This window comes from Oryx dammah, unplaced genomic scaffold (assembly GCF_014754425.2).
Source record: "Oryx dammah isolate SB20612 unplaced genomic scaffold, SCBI_Odam_1.1 HiC_scaffold_24, whole genome shotgun sequence".
NCBI lineage: Eukaryota > Metazoa > Chordata > Mammalia > Artiodactyla > Bovidae > Oryx > Oryx dammah.
Genome location: NW_024070208.1, coordinates 81,235,512 through 81,256,472, shown reverse-complemented (window position 1 = coordinate 81,256,472; position 20,961 = coordinate 81,235,512). Strand labels below are relative to the sequence as shown.

General features: G+C 42.5%; 1 protein-coding gene and 1 non-coding gene across 2 annotated transcripts in view; one reads left to right on the top strand and one right to left on the bottom strand.

Annotated features, from left to right (window-relative positions):
- FAM155A (family with sequence similarity 155 member A) overlaps positions 1-20,961 on the top strand; it is a 601,989-nt gene that overhangs the window by 402,811 nt on the left and 178,217 nt on the right. The gene's annotated exons all lie outside the window — the stretch shown is intronic.
- Positions 11,289-11,369, bottom strand: TRNAW-CCA. The gene has a single exon. It is a non-coding gene; the product is annotated as a tRNA-Trp (tRNA).

The following is a 20,961-nucleotide window of genomic DNA, read 5'->3' as shown; positions in this document are numbered from 1 at the left end:
TGGATGTTTTGAGATGAGTGCCATTTCCTTCCACCTTTAAAGCCACTTTCATGTCGTCTGTTGATGAGATAAAGACCTATCACATCTCCCCTTTATGACCCCTTATTTGTGTTGCTGAGTAAAAGCTGTTAAGGCTGCCCCTGTGATAAAAATAAAGGAAAGAACAACCAAGAGATACTGGATGGCCTGCCTGGAGAAACGCGCAAAAACCCACACGAAAGGGAAGTTGTAAAATGTTTCCCAGCTGATGATAAATAAGGCCCATAAAAATGCAACTGTGCCTGGTATGCCTGTGTGTGTGTGGTTGACTCTCCCTAGATTAATATATTGAGTGGATGCCATTAGAAACTCTAAGGAGGCAATATAATTTCTGAAATGAAATTGTATATGTAGCTGTCGTCTCTTTTGGGTGATTGCCATCTCATTTCTCAGCTCTGACTTCTCTAAGAATTGCTTCTAAGACATGTGAGCTTCAAAAGAATTCTGTCAGTGAAAGATGAATAATACCTGACTTAATTGCAAAAATTAAAATATGCACGTTTCCCCTAATACATAGTTATTGTTTTATTGATTACTTTTCCTCAAGAAAAGGCGTTATCTTTTTTTAGAATGTCAAGTTACCAGCATAAGAAAATTTTTAATAGTGAAATCCTCTAAATAAAATAAGCATGGCTATAAAATAGTTCAATCATTGCATTTTTGTTTTTGTTTTATTCAAAACTGAAAGAAAAAATCTCTCTCTCTCTCTATTTTTTTTTTTAACTTTTTCTGACAATAAAATCATGCAAGCAATTCAAAGCATTCATCTTTTAGTTCTCTCCGGAGACACTGAAATTGAATTCTCTAACTATAGTGTCCTAAGGGCAGTTGAAAATGGATATAGAAAATGTAGTTATAAAGTTTAAACTCAAACACACCTCCATTGGTTTTCTTGTCTTTTCAGCTTTTGCCCCAGACATGTAAAACGTCAGTAAGTTATTTTCCCAAAGCTCCATAGCCAACGGACTTCTGATTTTTTTTTCAAATATTTTTAGAGTTAGGCAGTTTTACTTGCAAATAACAACAAAAGCTATCAATTTTTACTGACACTAAAAGTCAGAAACACTGCAACCATTACCTTATTTTATTTGCCAACACAATTGATACTTCCACAATATTATATATTTTTGCCTCTTTTTTCTTTAAGAAATATGTCATTATAGTGTTTCTTAAGTTTGGAAGGAATGGATTAAGAAGGAGAAATAAAGAAATTTAAAGTATTGCCCTATGTAATTACTTCATTAAACCTGCAGTATTAAAGCTGGAAGGGATCGAAAAGTTCAGCCACCCAGTCAGGGCTCCTTCTCTTCCTGGCACCCTCATTCTGCAGTTTTCCAGGCTACACCTGTAGCTCTTCAAGGATGTGAGACTTACTGCAAGAACTGATTTTATTTGTGTTGAACTCCTTTCCTCTTTTTTAAAATTTTATTGAAGTATGGTTGATTTATGGCAGAAAGTGAAGAGGAACTAAAAAGCCTCCTGATGAAAGTGAAAGAGGAGAGTGGAAAAAGTGCTTAAAGCTCAACATTCAGAAAACGAAGATCATGGCATCCGGTCCCATCACTTCATGGGAAATAGATGGGGAAACAGTGGAAACAGTGTCAGACTTTATTTTTCTGGGCTCCAAAATCACTGGAGATGGTGATTGCAGCCATGAAATTAAAAGACGCTTACTCCTTGGAAGAAAAGTTATGACCAACCTAGATAGCATATTCAAAAGCAGAGACATCACTTTGCCGACTAAGGTCCGTCTAGTCAAGGCTATGGTTTTTCCAGTGGTCATGTATGAATGTGAGAGTTGGACTATGAAGAAGGCTGAGCACTGAAGAATTGATGCTTTTGAACTGTGGTGTTGGAGAAGACTCTTGAGAGTCCCTTGGACTGCAAGGAGATCCAACCAGTCCATTCTGAAGGAGATCAGCCCTGGGATTTCTTTGGAAGAATGATGCTAAAGCTGAAGCTCCAGTACTTTGGCCACTTCATGGGAAGAGTTGACTCATTGGAAAAGACTCTGATGCTGGGAGGGATGGGGGCAGGAGAAGAAGGGGACAACCAAGGATGAGATGGCTGGATGGCATCACTGACTCGATGGACATGAGTCTGAGTGAACTCCGGGAGTTAGTGATGGACAGGGAGGCCTGGCGTGCTGTGATCATGGGGTCGCAAAGAGTCGGACACGACTGAGCAACTAAACTGAACTGCTGGTTGATTTACAATGTTGTGTTAGTTTCTTCTGCACATCACTGACTGTGTTAGACATATATATATATTCTTTTCCATTGGGGTTTATCATGGAACTTTGGATACAGTTCCTTGTGCTGTTACACAGTAGGACCTTGCAGTTTTTCCATTCTATATATAAGTTTGCCTCTGCTCATCCCAAACTCCCTCTCCTTGCCCCGACCCTGCCCTTGACTCTCAGCAGCAACATGGTTGGACCTACTGTTGATCGTTGGAGGAGGAAATGGCTGCCCACTCTAGTATTCTTGCCTGGAGAATCTCCATGGGCAGAGGAGCCTGGCGGGCTATAGTGAATGGCATCACTGTAAGTCAGACACGACTGAAGCGACTTAGCATGCCCGGTGATTATCATACTAAGTGAAGTAAGTCAGAAAGAGACAGACAAATATCATATGATATTACTTATTTATGGAATCTAAAGGGCGATATAAATCAACATGTACGTTCTTTCTTACATAAAACTTTAATCTCTTTCTCCATATACTTGAAGACTAGCTTTGTAGCAATATTCCTTGAGGTCTCTGTGCAGAAAACTGTCTGATTTTATATATAGGTGTGATGTGCCCAATAACTGATCTATGTTACAGGACTTTCATTGTCAAATGTAGCTTCACACTCCTAGCAGTTTTAGAAATAATGTAACGTTTTTATTACTGTTTAATTGGATAATCCACTTTTAAGCAGATCATATACAAATCTACAAACCAAAATTAGAAAGAGCCATAAACAACCATAGAAACCTGTAAAGGAAAAAAGAAACCTACTCAGAACACATGCTGTTTAACGCATGTGCACTTTGCTTGGGACCAATCAATCTTACCTCCAAAAGGCAATAAATTCTACTGATGCTGCCGTATTAGTTACTGGATCTAACCAGTGTTAAGTTCGATCCCTAGTGCCACTCTTCCTATCTAATTTTCCTCTCCATCCTAAGCAATGGAAGATTCAATTTAGTGTCTGTCAAACAGTTCACTGAAACAAAATTTAGAATTCTGGTACTAGATCACTTTCCTTTTCTAGAGTAGAGGCAAGCAATCTGCATTTCAGTGGTATTATACGTATTGTGAAGTGAAAGTCACTCAGTCGTGTCGGACTCTGCGACCCCATGGACGATACAGTCCATGGAATTCTCCAGGCCAGAATACAGTCCATGGAATTCTCCAGACCAGTGGGTAGCCTATCCCTTCTCCAGGGGATCTTCCCAAACCAGGAATCAAACTGGGGGGTCCTGCATTGCAGGCAGATTCTTTACCGACTATCTACCAGGGAAGCCGTTACACGTGTATTATCCGCATACATGCAAATTATCCTCAGGCTTAACAACTGAGAAAAACGAGTGTGTACTATCTCACAGTTTCTGTGTGTCTGTAATTTGGCGATAACGTAGCTAGGTGGTCCTGTTCAGGGTTTCCATGCTGGTGGCACTTTGGGTTTGTGGTGCAGCTGGGTTTGCAGTCACATCAAGGCTCCACTAGGAAAATATGTGCTTCCAGCCTCAAGGGGCCTTTCCATTATGGTCCCCTCCTCCTCCGGCTTTCCCAAGAATTAAGTCATCTAAGAGACAGAGAAACAGAGAGACATGAAGATAAAGGAAGACCCAAGCCACAAGCCTCCATCTTTTTATAACCTAATCTCAGAAGTGCCATCTCATCACTTTTGCTGTATTCTCTTCATCAGAAATCAGTTAACTCTGCCCACTTCCCAGGGCAGGAAGGTGCACAGGGCCTGAGTGCCGAGAGGCAGGAATCATCCAGAAGGCAGGACCACCTTCCGGCTGCCAGCCCCGCGGGCCTCCTCGAAAGAACACAGGAAGGCCGGATAACTGGAGACCATAACTTGTCTTTACTGGGCCAAGCAAGCAGGGAGCATATCGCACCATTATGAATGAATTTTTTTTTTTTTTCAGTTCAGTTCAGTCAGTCAGTCATGTTTGACTCTTTGCAACCCCATGGGCTACAACACTCCAGGCCTCCCTGTCCATCACCAACTCTTGGAGATTACTGAAACTCATGTCCATCAAGCTGGTGATGCCATCCAACCATCTCATCCTCTGTCGTCCCCTTCTCCTGCGTTCAGTCTTTCCCAGCATCAGGGTCTTTTCCAATGAGTCAGCTCTTTGCATCAGGTGGCCAAAGTATTAGAGCTTCAGCTTCAACATCAGTCCTTCTAATGAATATTCAGGACTGATTTCCTTTAGGACTGACTGGTTTGATCTCCTTGCAGTCCAAGCAACTCTCAAGAGTCTTTTCTGACACCACAGTTCAGAAGCATCAATTCTTCAGTGCTCTGCTTTCTTTACGGTCCAACTCTCACATCCATACATTACAACTGGAAAATCCATAGCTTTGACTAGCAGATGAAGATGATAGCTATTGACTTTGATGATACTCTGAAACACCTCTTTGGAAGATGTGATCGATTGGTATCTGGGGCTTCAACAAGATAAAAAATCTGATAGGGACAGGAAAAGAACTCACTCTGAGAAGTTAGAATCATTGTTGCAAATCACAGACAGTGGTTAGGGGTCCAAGACCAGGGTGAGTTTGAATGTAACATGGACAGGTTACTCAGAAGGTCGTCTAGCAAGTCCCAGAAAATACCTTCTACGTTGCTGGGGAGGATGGCTGAGAGATAAGAGCTTTGGAAAGGAGCTAAATGAACCAAAGCATTGTATCATATATCCATTGTAAGAAGTGGAGTGAATAAGGAAACCCTAATGAAAGATGTCAGAGATGGGAGGAAGGTTCTCCCTCTTGGCAGCGTGACCGTTGGAGGAAGTTGCATGTAAGACCAGCAGTGAGACGGGGACCCACGAGTCCTGGAGAGCTGGGTCAGTTGACAGGTCAGACCTGTCACCAGCAGGTCCTCAACTCAGGGAGGAGCGGTTTCTTCCTTCAAAAGTGTGCTGAATAAACTCGAGAAAGGACAGTACAAGCATAACAAACAGTATAAGTAAATATGCAAACAGTGGCGTGAAGAACACGTCCCTGGACCAGTAAGAGATGAGTTCAAGGGCAACATGGCTACAGAAAACACTGAGAAGTCAGGTTTTAACTTCAGATGGGTCTCAGATGTCAGATAATAAATCTCTCCTACACTCTAGGGTTTATGTGGCCCATGGGATTTCTCAATGCTGACTTATTAGAAAAGGCCCTGATGCTGGGAAAAATTGAGGGCAGGAGAAGGGGACCACAGAGGATGAGATGGTTGGATGGCATCACCGACTGATGGACATGAGTTTGAGCAAGCTCCGGGAGATGGTGAGGGATGGGGAGGCCTGGCGTGCTGCAGTCTATGGGGTCACAAAGAGTCAGACACAACTGAGTGACTGAACAACAGAGTTTCTCGATACCATAGTTAGGAACTAGAAAACCCAAGGTGCCAACTCATATTGAAACATGTAATTTGGAAACGTCATTTTTGGGAAAAAGATTACAGATGATTCTGAGTAGAAAGGAAAATGCAAAACTGAATTATATAATTTCCTCTACATTTACAGTTAGAAGAAAGGTAAATTATGCCACAATTTAAGTTTCTCCAGGTTCGGAAGGAAGTGCTTTTCAGGGTAGCAATAATTAATTAGGGTGAAGTGTTATAAACATATTATTTTTCTATTGCTTTGGAAAGTTTGGGCCTTTTTCTTTCAGGATAATGAAATCTGCTCTGTTGTCAACAAGATCCGTGTGAAGGAAAACTTGCCAGCTCTCACCCACCACTGATCCGAAATCTGCCTCAGTCTAGGTAGCACACTGTGTGCTGTTTTTTCCAACCAGAGGAGCTTTGGTTTGCACTGAAAAAAATCTCTCATTTGGTCCTTACTCCCCCCACCGCAGGCCATTGGACATTTGGCAGTGGATATAAAGTTCAATAAAATTTTACTGTCTCAGAGTTAATATATTTGATTAATTTTTTTATTCTTTAACTAACTGGTCCCTCATCCTCATAATAAAAAAAGACAAAATGGTTATGGTTTATGCAGATAGGCCACGTACTAGGAAGACAGCGTCGTCGCATAGATACATGTCCTGTGTACAGATTAGTAGTAAAGTCAGTTAACTTTGTCTGTCTTGTTTACCAATCTGTATGTTTTCAAAATAAGCTTACAAAATTAAGTTTACAGAATTATGTCAATTTGTATTTAGTAAAACATCCTATGAAAGTTTATTTTGTAATGATAATATTACTAGGGTATAATTTTTCTTGTTGCTACTGCTGCTGCTAAGTCGCTTCAGTCGTGTCCGACTCTGTGCGACCCCATAGACGGCAGCCCACCAGGCTCCCCCGTCCCTGGGATTCTCCAGGCAAGAACACTGGAGTGGGTTGCCATTTCCTTCTCCAATGCATGAAAGTGAAGAGTGAAAGTGAAGTTGCTCAGTTGTGTCTGACCCTCAGTGACCCCGTGGACCACAGCCTACCAGGCTCCTCCATCCATGGGATTTTCCAGGCCAGAGTACTGGAGTGGGCTGCCATTGCGTACTGGGCAAGGGTAAAAACATCTGTAACTAAGAAAGTGAAAATTCAGAAGAAGATTCTTTCAAAATATTATTTTAATAGTCTATTTGTGACTTTCACTTCTTAAGATGTGATAAACAATATATACAACCACAATTTTACAGGAAATGTATGGTCAAGATTAGAAGTAAGATTGAAATTAATAATCTGTATATTAAAAAATAAAAAAAACATTCACTGGGAGCAAGCACTGCATTTGATAAGACCTGCACCATTCTTTTTAGTTATGAAGAAGAAAAATATCATTATTTAGGAATAATATGATATTTACTCTTGGAAATATCAAGGTAATTTAATAAAAATCTTGCTGAAAATAATTGAGTGGTCTCTGAGGAGACTGACTGCATAATTAATGTATAAAATAAATTATACATATGAATATATATAATTGAAGAAAAATGGCCTAAAATTTTAACTTAAAAACAATAGTAATTACTCATAAAATACTTGGATATAAATTAACAATGAGTATCCAGAATCTATAAGAGGAAAGCTACTCAACTATTGGAGTGAACAAAAGAAAGAGAATAAATGCAGAAACATTACTTTCTTGATGTGAAGCTCAATTTAAAACATTAATTTTAAATCTAGTAGGTATACTAATGGAGAAGGCAATGGCACCCCACTCCAGTACTCTTGCCTGGAAAATCCCATGGATGGAGGAGCCTGGAAGGCTGCAGTCCACGGTGTCGCTGAAGGTCGGGCATGACTGAGCGACTTCACTTTCACTTTTCACTTTCATGCATTGGAGAAGGAAATGGCAACCCACTCCAGTGTTCTTGCCTGGAGAATCCCAGGGACGGGGAAGCCTGGTGGGCTGCCGTCTATGGGGTCACACAGAGTCGGACACGACTCAAACAACTTAGCAGCAGGTATACTAAATTTAAGTTCAGTCTAAATGCTAAAACCCCTTTCTGTTTTCAACTCTTAGATAACAATTCTGAATTGTTTATGAGGAATAAAGGTGAAAAAAAGATTAGAACAATTTCTGAAAAAGAGGAGAGTGAAATGTTTGAGGGGAAATTTGTCTCAGTGGCAGTTATTGGGAAAGCATAGTTAAAAACAGAAACTTCTCCCAACTCAGAAAATCTCTCCCGAAATGCAGTAGAGAAGGAAGCCGTGTTTATTACCACATAAGCATAAAAGCAGGCTGCAGGGAGGGTGAGGTGCAGAGAGCGGGGGAGTCTGAGAAAAAGTAACCAGGACCCTCCTCAGCCCTGGGGCCCCGGTGCTGCTTCCACGGAGCCTGCCTAGGCCTCTGGCCAGGAAACTAGTTTCAGTAAGCTGTCACGTGAATCAGCCCTCTGGCCAATGTACTGCTCAGCGAGTTGGCTTTTGGTGGTGGTGTCCTTAGCAAGTTGTATGGAATGACAGTGATATTGGCGCAAGGATCATCAGGCCGATCACAGAATGCAATGGAGAGAGCTCCCGAAAGCAGCCGTATGGGTGAAGTGGACGTTCACATAAAGAAATTTTGACTGCTTAATAAATGCGCCTAGCATTATGGTGTAGCCATTTAACTAAACATTAAAAGGAAGCAAGAACAGAAGGAAGAATGGAGGGAAGGAAACCAGATTACACCTCATTCTTTGTACCAAGTTACTCAGTTCAGTTCAGCTCAGTGGCTCAGTCGTGTCCGACTCTTTGCGACCTCATGGACTGCAGCACGCCAGGCCTCCCTGACCATCACCAACTCCCGGAGCTCACTCAAACTCATGTCCATTGAGTCCATGATGCCATCCAACCATCTCATCCTCTGTCGTCCCCTTCTCCTCCTGCCTTCAATCTTCCCCAGCATCAGGGTCTTTTCCTATGAGTCAGTTCTTCTCATCAGGTGACCAAAGTATTGGAGTTTCAGCTTCAGCACCAAGTTATTAATATTATTTAAATATTAAAAGCAATATCATAAAAGTATGCTAAATATGCATACTGGCTTTAAAAGATAATTTTCAGTAAAGACTTTGTAAAGCATGTGATTATTACATAGAATTATTTGAATATGTAATTTTACCTATATGAAATTTTTATACAAAATATCAAAACATTTAAATATTAAAAATCAAAATTCCTGGCTTCCCTGGTGGCTCAGTGGTAAAAGAATCCACTGAGGATTGAACCAAGGCAGGGGACATGGGTTCGATCCCTGCTCTGGGAAGATCCCATATGCCTAGGAGCAGCTAAGCCTGGGCACCACCTCTCCTGAGACTGTTCTGGAGCTGGGAGCCGAACGACTGAAGCCCACACGCCCTGGAGCCTGTGCTGCACAGCGAGATAAGCCACCGCAGTGAGAAGCCTGTGCGCCCCAACTAGAGAAGGGCCCATGCAGTGACCAAGACCCCGTGCAGTCCAAATAAAATCAGTCAATAAACAGGAATTATTTTACAAAATCACAGTTTCCCCTGAAATGAATCAAAGGTGAATGGAGGTAGGAAGAACAATTTTTCAAATTTTTGAAATAGTTATATTTTTAATATATATTCTTAATATATGATCGATGTGAAGGAAAAAAACCCAAAGTAAAAAAGTAAAATATACAGAATTGATTCACAAAAGGAGAAAAATGATCAATAAATAAATGAGATACTAACCTTTTTAGTTATCATATAATTTTAATTAATTAATGTCTACAATTCAATTACATCATTTCTATTTTTTAAACATATATAATCCATCCAAAAAAAGAGGATATATATATATATATATGAATAGCTGATTTACTTTGCTTTACAGTAGAAACTAATACAACATTGTAAAGCAATTATATTCCAATAGAAGTTAAAAAATATACATACATATTAAAGTTAAATATACATTTTAAAATATATATTAAAGTTAAAAATATAAATATATATATGTATATAATCCAGAAATTGTATGGAGATTATTTAAGATTGATGAATTTTCTTTTACCATTTTCTTCTGTCTTTTGGCCTGACACACAAATAGGACTCCCTTGATAATGGATGAGATTTAAATGTAGAAATTTGTTTTTTGTATTCAAAATATAACTTAAGACTCTTAGCACTTAACCTTTTCATCATTGCAAATAAAATACCCTGAGAATAATGTGGGAATTAATTATTCTTTTCAAGTTTACTTGTTCAGACTCATTTGCTCAAATACGATATTAACACATAAACATGAAATGTACTGTGTGCTCTGCTGTATTACGTCACTCAGTCTTGTCTGACTCTTTCGCAGCCCCATGGACTGCAGCCCACCAGGCTCCGTCCCTGGGATTCTCCAGGCAAGAATTCTCCAGGCCATGCCCTCCTCCAGGGGATCTTCTCAGCCCAGGGATCGAACAAATAAATGTCAGATATTACCCATACGAGCAAAAGGTTTACTTTCAATTTGACAGATAAAAATGGGGGTTATCCTTTTCATAATTTGTGTTCCCTTCTGACTGGTTCTGGAAAAGATGCTCCTCCTTTTGGCAAGAAGACAACTATTCGTAATGTTCAACAAATCCAGGTTAAATTTTTAAAAACCTCACGTGACTTTCATAGGTCACACAGGACGAGAAATTATTCTCAAAGTACTTTCCAAACAAAAAAAGTTGGAATTTCTGCTGGAAAAAAACACTGCCCTGACAGAAGCATGTTTCTGTTACTATTAAAAATGAAGATTCTGCGAGTTCAAGAGGCATAAAATCCATGACTTCCTTTTTGTGAAGACATCCTTATGCCGGAGAATCCCCTGTGGCAGAGCTGGAGCCTCAGTCCTGACTGTGCCCTGTCAGTTAAGGAGTTAATGGGTGAATCTGCATTCTTTTTTATTTTTGGTATCACAGTCTTGTAAATATTCTCCAGGCAACATCTGACTGAACAACCATCTAATGCTTTGTCGCAGCCATAACATTATGTGACGGTGACGTGCAAAGCACATGAGATGCGGTATGAACTCAGCAGTGGAGGCTTGCAGCAGGCGCGCGGAGCTGCAGTGGCCTGCTGCTATCCTCCGTGAGGATATACGGCCCTGTGGAGACAGGGTGTTTAGCCTCCTGGGAGTTCAGTAACAACACTGCGCTGGCAGCCACAGCAAATCGACGGTGTATACGGAACGGCACGGCCGTCCTGGGGGCAGCTGATTCAGGGCTTCCGCAGCCAGGCTGGTCAGTTACCAATATGTTTCCAGTGTGCGCACGTTCTTTTTAATGTCTTCCCTGATGGCTCAGATGGTAAAGAGTCGGCCTGCAATATGGGAGACCTGGCTTTAATCCTTGGGTCCAGCAGAGTTCTTTTTAATATCACTGATATTAAATGAAAGTAATAATAGAAGCTCATCCATAGCATTATGCCAGATCAAATGGGAGGAGTTTTTTGACGCGTTTAGCTTGGGGCTTTGTATAAATGAAAGTGAAAGTGAAGTCGCTCAGTCATGTCTGACTCTTTGCGACCCCGTGGACTGTAGCCTACCAGGCTCCTCCGTCCATGGGATTCTCCAGGCAAGAATACTGGAGTGGGTTGCCATTTCCTTCTCCAGGGGATCTTCCCTTCCCAGGGATTGAACCCAGGGATCGAACCCGGGTCCTCCTGCATTGGAGGCAGACGCTTTAACCTCTGAGCCACCAGGGAAGCCTTTGTATAAATAAATCTCCGTTAAGCATTAAGCTATTATTACTCTTGCCGCTGCTTCCGTGAAAACTGAGGTTCACCTGGGAAACTACCCTTTAAGTGTGTGCAAACCTGGACCTTGTGGTGTGTCTGTCTCTGTCACTTGGGGTTACATCTCATTTGGCTGTGAAGCTGTGAGTTGGACAGATTCTAATAATTTGTGGATTGTCAGGTTTTTTTGAAAGCGCAAATGAGATCATGTCAGTGGCTTCCCATTAATCTTAGGATAAAATAGCAAAGAGAGGTGGACCTTTGCCAGCCTCACTGGCCTCCGCTGCAGCTGCACTCCTCCACACCACTGTCTGCACACACACACACACACACACACACACTCCCCTTCACACGCCCACACGTACCCCTGACCCTGAGACTGCAGAGGTGTCCCAGGGAGCTTCTTGCCCACGTTCAGTTCTTTTTTGCCCAGATCTTCTCCCAGGCAGTCCCTTCTGGTCCCTTTTTACCTAGCTGGCGTTTCTCATCTTTTAAAAGCAGCTTCTGGAAAGCTACCCTGAGGTCCAACCCATCTCAGGGCAGGACCTAGTAGAGCCTAAGGCAGTCATGTGGGGCCTGGTGTGGGGAGTCAGGGTGGGCACCCAGAGCTCATCTTAAGTGGTCCGTAATCCCAGCTAGTTTCCCTTTCTTTCCATCCCCTAATGTCCTGCTCATCTTGTTGACTCTCATCATCCTTGTGATCACTTGCCCAGTGACTGCCTTCCTGCTTTGGTGAAAGACGCTGACGGGCGGGCCAGTGGCCACTTTCCACTGGTCCATCTGCAGGGCCACACAGCACTTGACCTACAGTCAGAGCTGAATGCCTGAATGTCTGAGTGAGGGGTAAGCCCACGAGTTCAAGTCAACTTCACATTTTTGTGTTTTACCTGCAGCCTGTGGGCTGGATTACAACAAAGCGTTTGTCACGAGCCCTGCAACAGAGGAAAACCCACCAACCTTCCTTAAATGTCTTTACATTCCTTTTAATTTCATAACCTTTCCAGCAATCCCTTGCTTGTGAGACTTCAGTCCAACCATCCCTAAGGGCTAAAAAGCTGAGATATAATTTTACTGTTAGAGGAAATATATTTCTTGCACAGTCTACAAATGTAGCCTTCCAGTAGTCATATACAGACATGAGAATTGGACCATAAAAAAGGCTGAGCCCTAAAACTGATGCTTTTGAACTGTGGCGTTGGAGAAGACTCTTGAGTCCATTGGACTGCATGGAGATCAAACCAGTCAATGCTAAAGGAAATCAACCCTAAATATGGACTGGAAGGACTGATGCTGAAACTGAAGCTCCAATATTCTGGCCACTTGATGTGAAGAGCCAATTCAGTGGAAAAGACCCTGATCCTAGGAAAGTTTGCAGGCAGGAGATGAAGAGGGCGACAGAGGATGAGATGGTTGGATGGCATCACTGACTCAATGGACATGAGTTTGAGCAAACTCTGGGAGACTGTGAAGAACAGGGAAGCCTGGTGTGCTGCAGTCCATGGGGTCTCAAAGAGTCGGACACAACTTATCGACTGTTGTTCAACAGTGAAGCCTAAACAAATCAGATGCCCAGTTTCAAGCATACCATTGGTGGTTTTTTGACTGTTTTCTGTACAGCTTCGCACCTCCAAATCTTATTATAGGTGAAAATCAGATCACTTTGGGTTCCTTTGGCTTAGTTTTAAAGTCTCTTCCAGAGCAAATGCCCTATATTGGGTGGGAATTGTGGCTCTACACAGATATTTTGCAGGATATTTGCAGAGTGGCTGTGATTTGTCCTGTGTATTTTACTCGCCTCCCTCTTTATAATTTTGAATAAGAAATATTGGACACAGCTGAAGTATATGTTCTGAAACTGATTGACATAAAATCAGGTTGTCTATACTCAGTGTCATATAGTCTCGTTTACTGTCTCTTCTGAGATGCAGTCTTGCTCCCTACTCTCCACCTAGAAAACATTTTGCATGTTTTAGCAGCTTTAATTTTTACTTATTTGTGTGTGTGTGTTTTGATTCCTTGGTCGTTTCCTACTTTGGAAACAGGTACAGGTACAGGTGGAGAAGGAAATGGCAACCCACTCCGGTATTCTTGCCTGGAGAATCCCAGGGACAGAGGAGCCTAGTAGGCTGCTGTCTGTGGGGTCGCACAGAGTTGGACACGACTGAAGCGACTCAGCAGCAGCAGCAGCAGCAACAGGTCCAGGTCCAGGTCCTCCTAAATGGCCATTCATGGCAGTGGGACATTGCCTGTTTCTCCGGAATAGACCTTTTCAGTCCCAATTTGACTCACTTTTGTCAGGTGGTTCCTTTAGTAGATTTTATTCAGATGTCTTTTCCGTTTTCCACTTGTACTTTGGGGAAGGAAAGAACTGATGATGCTGGCAATCAGAAACGTAACAACAGGAAAGTCTACATATTTAGCAATGCTGCTGCTGCTGCTAAGTCGCTTCAGTCGTGTCCGACTCTGTGCGACCCTATAGATGGCAGCCCACCAGGCTCCCCCGTCCTTGGGATTCTCCAGCCAAGAACACTGGAGTGGGTTGCCATTTCCTTCTCCAGTGCATGAAATGAAAAGTGAAAGGGAAGTCGCTCAGTCGTGTCCAACTCCCAGCGACCCCATGGACTGCAGCCCACCAGGCTCCTCCATCCATGGGATTTCCCAGGCAAGAGTACCGGAGTGGGGTGCCATTGCCTTCTCCGTTAGCAATGCTAATACTGAAAATATGTCATTAAAAATGAGACTTTTTGAATATTGTGTTGGTTGCTTATTAGACATGGTGATCATTAAATTAATATCATTCCTCACTCCTGAGTGCTGTAGTTTGCCTTTCCGGGTCCACTATCATTTCGGGCTTACCCCACTTCCTTTCTCTTCGTGAAAACAACACCGAATATCTCAGCTTTCTGAATCCCTTTCTTCTCTCAACTTTTAACTAAACTTTTTACATTTAATTATAAATTGTTTCTCATATATTTTTCCACTAGTTTCAGTTTGTGTCTAATCTTCCTGACTCCAGGATAAACTATATGTCAGCTTTTGCAGTCAGGACTGAACTGAAATGTATCCATTCAACCCGTAAATATTTACTGAGCACATATTCTGCTCTAGACAGCAGGGTACAACAGTGACTAAAACACAACCCTCCCATCTCAGAGGGCTGGCATTCTGATGGCTGGAGACATCGAAGCAAATCAATACTGTAACGTAACGTCTGGATGCAGACATGAGGGAAAAAAACACCAAAAGGAACAAGAGAGAAGCAGGGAGGTGCTGCTGCTTTACCCAGTGTGGGTGGCAAAGGCCCCTCTCCTAGGGTCCGGGGAGAGGAGAGATGCGGGCACGTCTCTCAGCCCGTGGACAGGAGGGAACCTGGTGGGCTCCAGGGCAGCAGAGCAGCTGGTGAGCCTAGAGCTGAGGGCTGTGCCAGTGCAGAGAGTGTAGCAGGGACCTGGGGAAAGGCGCTCTGAGTCGTGGAGGGGGGAGCCCTGGAGAGCCGAACGAAACAGTGACACACTCACACTTGCCTTATAGAAGGGTTCCTCTGTCCTCGTATGGATATTAGATTGTACGGCAGCATTTCTCAGTGTTTTGACCGTTAACCACCTTAGTAGACGCATTGTTAAAAGATTGATTGATTGATTTGGCTGCGTCCGGTTTTAGTTTGCAGCACGAGGAATCTTTGCAGCATGCAGGCTTAACTGCTCCACCGCATGCGGGATCTTAGTTTCCCTGACCGGGGATCTAGCCCGTGTCCCCTGCATTGCAAGGGGAATTCTTAACTGCTGGTCCGTGAGGGAAGTCTCGTAAACTCGATTTACATCGTGACCTAGAATAATATGTGTATGTGCGCCGTGGGTTTATATCAGGAATAATAGTTCCATGAACTAATCATTTACAAAGCACGATGCACTTTATATCAGTAAGTCCACTCCGGCGTTTCTTTTCCTCTTGCTTTGTGAAGTGACCAGAACACAGTAACGCACTAAGTACATCCCCCCCACCTCCGCCCCCGGTGTGAAACATCCGCCCCCGGTGTGAAACATCCGACCGCAGAGTTCAGGGAGGAGGCTGAGAGGAGAGCTGACATTTGGAAGGCTCACCAGCCAAAAGCCATTGCCTTGCATGAGACCACCATGTGAGCCCATGAGCATAGGGAAGAGAAAAGGTCCAGGGTGTTTAGAGATACTGACCCCCCCACACCCTGAGTAGGAAGATGGGGAGACTGGCAGGGAAACCAAGGAAATGAGGAAACCGGCAGAAGATGACATCCTGGAAGTCAGCTGAAAAAGATGCTTAGTGCATAGGAATCGCCTGCCATAGGGGACTCAGTAAGCTGAATTGATCTTCATGGTCCATTAACTTAACTAAAAATTAAACGCCTTGAACCATTTATATCTTAAGCATTTACTACCTCTTGGGAAACACCAAGTGTTATTACCTAACATATCTAGGAATAGAGTATTTTCACACATTTGACATGAAACTGTGTTCTAGAAAGCTCATGATATACCTTCCCGTACCAGTAGTTTGGAATTTACAGAAATTAATGTGTATGCCTTCATTATGGCATCTACTTCTATTAAATCCTCTCTCCTCATCTGCTGATATAGTGTCTCATTGCCAGCATCTAAAAATGCAAACTAAGGTGTTACTGTAATATGGGATCATCAATAGATAGGAAAAGGAGGCCCATTGGTGGGGCTTGCATGCTGTGGGGTGGGGGTGGGGCGGTCCAAGGCAGAGGAGGTTGTGGGGAACCCCCCCCCCAACTGTATGGTGTTTTCATGGAATGCACACCAACTGATGTTATCAGATCAACATCAGTCATTTACTTTCTGGGTAACTGTGCATAAACTGCTTAAGATTCCTAAAGCCTTGGTTTCCATATATCTATAATGGGAATCATAGTAAAACTATTTTCACTGGTTGTTGTGATTGTTAAATCACAAAGTTCACAGAGTAGGTCCCACTTCTCTAGGTCAGGTTACCACCGCTGATGTCCTTTTAGTTCTTTGAAGGTCCCCGAGTCATCTCACATTCTCCCTTCAACCCGCAGTGCTCCCCCAGACCTGCAAAAATTCATCACTCAGAGGAGCCCCCAGACCTGCAAAAATTCATCACTCAGAGGAGCCCCCAGACCTGCAAAAATTCATCACTCAGAGGAGCCCCCAGACCTGCATCTGTTCCTCTCTCAGAGCGGAGTCCAAGCAATGGTTCTTCAGGAAAATCTCCCCAACTGTCCTCAGACCCTTCACACACTCCTTCCCATGTTTCCTTCTCCCAGTTGCAATTTTACACTGTTTACATGGTGATTTGGTTAACTTTGTCCCAAGACCACAAGCTTGAAGAAGGTTTGTTCCTGTTCTGTGTATCGCTGTGTCTCCACGGCGTCTAGTCCAGAGCCGGATGTTCCACGGGTATTTGTTCAATGAATATGACCGTGATTTTACTGTGCTGCTGGTTGGGTGATGGGTCCTTTAAGAGGCTATTAAATTGAGCTGAGATCTGACTGACATCTTCCACGTGGGGTCCAGCCAGTAGCCACACATCCCTTATGTAAACATTCTTTTTCACTTAAAGCTGACAGCCTATTCGTCTTGGGTTTTGTTTTCTGACTCATCTCTTTAAATTCCTCCTGATGACTTTGTTCAATACTTTTTGCTATTTTTCACGGCACCCATGAGACTCCTTTTGTAGTAAACTTGTAATTCCTACTGAGGTGTACATGGTGGACAGTCATGGAATATTTGTTGACTTTACAACAGCATCTCTGACATCCTTGTTTATTATTTAGTGCTGAAATCATTCCTAAACTTCTCCTGATGACTGTTTATTGCATGCTTTTAAAATAATTGCCCTCTTAGGGACTGAGTTGTTTAGTTTTCAGATTTTGCTTTCTGTTGGTCCATCGCAAAATGTGTCAGTGCTTTACTTGACTATATAAGAATGGATAAAATATTTATTTTTCTTTTTAAAAAATAAACCAAATTCTCCAAAGCATCATTAATTCAGAGAAGTTATCATGGTGCTTCTGAGAGCACTGCGATGCCATTTACTTTAAAATTGCGCTTCCTATGGAATAGTTAGTGCAAGCCTCAGGAGTTGTTTTTACCTGCTAATTGCAAGCTGCACACTGACAGAATCTGTTACATAATTTGTAAGAATTAAATCTTAGGAGAAAAATGTTCCAGTTCCATCCAGAGGTGAGGTAAGGGGTGGGAGGACTGTTCTGATTTTACGTCTCTCTCAAAAAGGTGGACTTTCAGGTGGATTTAGGTGGAATTTAGGGTGGATTTAAGATGATCTTTATTGTGACAATGAGATTCTTTCATATCAATGTCTTATAGAAAGATTTGTGAAGAAACGTTTTTAAAGTTTTTGATGATTTCACATTGATGCTTGAAAATCCAAATAAAAACACTGGCGTATCTTCAGCCTTATGTGATGTTATCCAACTCAAAAGGTTAGGCACCTCTCCACCTTTAATCTTCCAAGGACCAAAACAAATCTTATGACTACTTCTCAATAGTATAAGACTATGGTTCCCAGGTGGCTCAGTGGTAAAGAATCCACCTGCCAATGCAAGAGACCTGGGTTCCATCCCTGGGTCAGGAAGATCCCCTGGGAAAGGAAATGGCAACTCATTCCAATATTCTTGCCTGGGGAGTCCCATGGACAGAGGAGCCTAAGGGGGCTATAGTCCATGTGGTCACAAAAGAGTCACATGTGACTTAGTGACTAAACAACAGTTCAGTTCAGTCCCTCAGTCGTGTCCAACTCTTTACAACCCCATGAACTGCAGCACACCAGGCCTCCCTGTCCATCACCAACTGCCAGAGTCTACCCAGACTGATGTCCATTGAGTCAGTGATGCCATCCGACCAGCTCATCCTCTGTCGTCCCCTTCTCCTCCTGCCCTCAATCTTTCCCAGCATCAGGGTCTGTTCCAATGAGTCAGCTCTCCACATCAGGTGGCCAAAGTATTGGAGTTTCAGCTTCAGCATCAGTCCCTCCAATGAACACCCAGGACTGGTCTCCTTTCGGATGGACTGGTTGAATCTCCTTGCAGTCCAAGGGACTCTCAAGAGTCTTCTTCAACACCACAGTTCAAAAGCATCAATTCTTCCACACAGTTTTCTTTATAGTCCAACTCTCACATCCATACATGACTACGGGAAAAACCATAGCCTTGACTAGACGGACCTTTGTTGGCAAAGTAATGTCTCTCCTTTTGAATATGCTGTCTAGGTTGCTCATAACTTTACTTCCAAGGAGCAAGCATCTTTTAATTTCATGGCTGCAATCACCATCTGCAGTGATTTTGGAGCCCAGAAAAATAAAGTCAGCCACCGTTTCCACTGTTTCCCCATCTATTTCCCATGAAGTGATGCCATAGTCTTAGTTTTCCGAATGTTGAGCTTTAAGCCAACTTTTTCACTCTCCTCTTTAACTTTCATCAAGAAGCTCTTTAGTTCCTCTTCACTTTCTGCCATAAGGGTGGTGTCATCTGCATATCTGAGGTTATTGATATTTCTCCCAGCAATCTTGATTCCAGCTTGTGCTTCCTTCAGCCCAGTGTTTCTCATGATGTACTCTGCATAGAAGTTAAATAAGCAAGGTGACAATATACAGCCTTGACGTACTCCTTTTTCTATTTGGAATCAGTCTGTTGTTTCATGTCCAGTTCTAACTGTTGCTTCTTGACCTGCATATAGGTTTCTCAAGAGGCAGGTCAAGTGGTCTGGTATTCCCATCTCTTTCAGAATTTTCCACAGTTTATTGTGATCCACACAGTCAAAAGCTTTGGTATAGTCAATAAAGCAGAAATAGATGTTTTTCTGGAACTCTCTTGCTTTTTCCATGATCCAGTGGATGTCAGCAATTTGATCTCTGCTTCCTCTACCTTTTCTAAAACCATCTTAGACATCTGGAAGTTCACACTTCATGTATTGCTGAAGCTTGGCTTGGAGAATTTTGAGCATTACTTTACTAGCATGTGAGATGAGTGCAATTGTGCAGTAGTTTGAGCATTCTTTGGCATTGCCTTTCTTTGGGATTGGAATGAAAACTGACCTTTTCCAGTCCTGTGGCCACTGCTGAGTTTTCCAAATTTGCTGACATATTGAGCACAGCACTTTCACAGTATCATCTTTTATAATTTGAAATAGCTCAACTGGAATTCCATCACCTCCAGTAGCTTTGTTCGTAGTGATGTTTCTAAGGCCCACTAGACTTTACATTCCAGGATGTCTGGCTCTAGGTGAGTGTGAGTGATCACACCATCATGATTATCTGGGTCGTGAAGATCTTTCTTGCACAGTTCTTCTGTGTATTCTTGCCACCTCTTCTTAATATCTTCTGCTTCTGTTAGGTCCATACCATTTCTGTCCTTTATTGAGCCCATCTTTGCATGAACAATATCAATATAAATATGTAGTATCCTTTTAAAAAAAAGAATAAGATCTGAGGCCAGAGTTTATTTTTAAAGTATATTCCCTGGCAGCCTACCGTCCATGGAATTACAAGGAGTCAGACTCGAGTAAACAACTCAGCAAGCACATTGTGACAGTGTGATGGTTGTATGAAGTGAAAAGAAGGTTCTGTTAGTTCAGATAAAAAAATGAAAAAAAGCCTCAAAAGGTGTATAAATACATTCAATCATTAATATGATGTTCCTGAAGGAGGTGAGTCACTGTTTCTCTCTGATCTTTGTGGGGAGAGAAGGTATTGGATTTCCTCCAGGAGGACCTTGCCAGCAGAAGTTGCTTAGCATTTATTAAAACTATTGATGACTTTCTACCCCTGCTTTGCAGGACTGATGTAGCAATTTGCTTAACTATTCCACTGGGTATGTCATATAAGCTATGAAAAATGTCTTCTTTTTTCATCTTCTGAGTACGTTGAAAATGTTGAATTACACATTTTAAAGACCAACTCAACAGAGTGATGGAGTGTGCTGAACATTTAATCCTTTCCGACATATGACTTTCTCCCAGCTCTGATTTGTCTGCAGGGCAACTCTAGCTGGTCATCTCCCACCAGTTACATATGTGTTTAGGTACAGCAAGAACATTCATTACACAGGTAACAGAAGTGTGGGTAAGAGCATTTTAAGCAAAATCATTAGAAACTTTACTCCTTTCCACGATCACACTTCTCTGCTTCCAAACCATAAAGGATTATGGGAACAGGGTGCACAGCCAAAGCAGAATAAAGAAGGGAAGGTGGGAAGAGCTGCAGTCAGTTAACTCAGAGATTAAATCATCCGTCTTGCAGGTACTCCCAAACCTGGACGTCTTGTCTGTGAGAAGACTCTGACCTTTGGTAGGACAACAGTTACCGCATCTTTGCTGAGACCCAACAGCTGGAGCAGTAGACCGAGCTGAAAAGGGGAAGAGTTCTCAGGGTAGAATGGCAGAGTGCCCAGAAATAAGGGGGGGGGGATCCCCAGTTATAGATTATAGTGTTTTCCTTAAAATTTTGATAGTCGTAACTCCAGTTGACCTGGTAAGAGAACACACTTCTTATACACCCGACAACCCTCTGAAGTCAGAATAATATT